The sequence below is a fragment of the Rhinopithecus bieti genome, unplaced genomic scaffold (genome assembly GCF_001698545.2).
Source record: "Rhinopithecus bieti isolate Rb0 unplaced genomic scaffold, ASM169854v2 scaffold_7681, whole genome shotgun sequence".
Classification (NCBI taxonomy): Eukaryota; Metazoa; Chordata; class Mammalia; order Primates; family Cercopithecidae; genus Rhinopithecus; species Rhinopithecus bieti.
The window spans coordinates 4,011,100-4,013,327 of NW_016806571.1; positions in this window are offsets into that span (position 1 = coordinate 4,011,100).

A 2,228-nucleotide genomic window follows, 5' to 3' on the forward strand; every position below is an offset into this window, starting at 1 on the left:
TTCTATTAACACCTTTGTTATAAAAAGTACCAAAGTGGGGAAATGCAACAGAAATTAAAAGAAATTAAAGAATGTGTAAGCAAAAACTCAGTTATATGTTAAAAAACAACAACAACAACAAAAAAAAAACAACCCAATTCTCCCTGAAGAAGAGAAAGAGCTGGCGTCCCTTAAAATTAACTGCCTGTTCTTCTGTGACTAGTGAGCCTTATCTCTCCCTTTCCCCGGCATTGTGAGCATCTGTTTCTCTAGCTGTGCAGCTCCAAGGTCACTAAACAGGTAATCTCAAGTCATAAAACATGTTGTTCCTTAAAAAGTAAAAAATAATATAATGCATGTCTCAATTAAATAACTCTCTTTGCTTCTCGCTTCTGTAATATGCTTCCCCCTGCACAGATCTCCCCTCGCCCCACAAAATGCTTAAAAGGTAGCTTAACTCTTTGCTCGAGGCTCAGTGCTTTAAATGTTAATCCGATTAGGTCTGTGCACCTAAATAATGAAATAATTCCTCTTCAACCCCTCGGTCTCTCTGATTCTTTAATTATCCCGCTGCAATATAGTCTAAATATTTTTCCCTATCTCTAGGTGTAGCTATACATCATCATTTTTAATGACCACATGGTATTCCTTTGTATGACTATATCCTAGTTTATTTTTCCAGCTGCCTCTTTTTAGAGGACATAAACATACTGGAATGCACACTGTTTGTGCACATTATCTGTTCACTCATCCACTTCTCTTTCTCTCGCTCTTTCTTTTTTTTCTTTTGGAGACAGGGTGTCACTCTGTTGCCTAGGCTGGAGTGCAGTGGTGTGATCACTGCAGCCTCAACCTCCTTGGCTCAGGCAATCCTCCCACCTCAGCCTCCTGAGTACCTGGAACCACAGGCATGTGCCACCACACCTGGCTAATTTTTAATTTTTTTTTTTTTTTTTTTCTAGAGATAGGGTCCTCCCTATGTTGCCCAGGCTCGTCTTGAACTCCTGGGCTCAAGTGATCCTTCCACCTCAGACTCCCAAAGTGCTGGGGTTACAGGCGTGAGCCACTGTGCCTAGCCCACTTATTTTTTTAAGCCATCTTTTTAGAAATGGAATTGCTGCTGAGTGTCAGTTTTCTTACCTTTGTCTCTAAAGTCTTCTTTTACAGTCCTGTCTTGTTTTGTTTTGTTTTGTTTTATGGTTAGAGCCAAGCAGACAAGAACTTGATGTCATTCCATCTGTCAATTCTGTGGTGTGGCTTTTTTGGGGGGTTTTTTTTTTGGGAAGGAGTCTCTCTCTGTTGCCCAGGCTAGAGTAGAGTGGCGCAATCTTGGCTCACTGCGACCTCCGTCTCCCTGGTTCAAGCAATTCTCTTGCCTCAGCCTCCTGAGTGGCTGGGACTACAGGAATGTGCCACCACACCTGGTGAATTTTTGTATTTTTAGTGGAGACAAGGTTTCACCATGTTGGCCAGGCTGGTCTTGAACTCCCGATCTCATGTGATCTGCCCACCTGGGCCTCCCAAAGTGCTGGGATTACAGGCGTGAGCCACAGTGCCCAGTGTAATTCTGTGTGTTTTTACCAGCAGAGCATGCATTGAGTATGTGCAAACATTTGCGAAGGAAAATTAGAGCACATATATCTACAGAAGTGCACTCAGAAAGGGGACCCTGTTGCTTCTGAAGTGAAAGAGTATTATTTGGATTTATAACCAAGAGATACTTTTGTAATTTATCAAATGAAAACTGTAACTATCAATGAAGTGAAAGTGAAATGAAGTGGAGTTGAGAGGTGTCTATACTACAAGGCAGAGCCTGCCCTGTCTTAGTCACCATCTGCCTCCTACAGGGCTGGAGTGAGTGTGAGGCTTAGAAACACCATGATGGCCCTGCTGTATTGGTGGCTCCTCTTTGAAAGTATAATGAATCCACTTATAGAAACATTTGGGCTGGGCGCGGTGGCTCAAGCCTGTAATCCCAGCACTTTGGGAGGCCGAGACGGGCGGATCACGAGGTCAGGAGATCTAGACTATCCTGGCTAACACGGTGAAACCCCGTTTCTACTAAAAAAAAAAAATACAAAAAACTAGCTGGGCGAGGTGGCGGGCGCCTGTAGTCCCAGCCACTCAGGAGGCTGAGGCAAGAGAATGGCGTGAACCCGGGAGGCGGAGCTTGCAGTAAGCCCAGATCGTGCCACTGCCCTCCAGCCTGGGCGACAGAGCGAGACTCTGTCTCAAAAGAAAAAACAAAG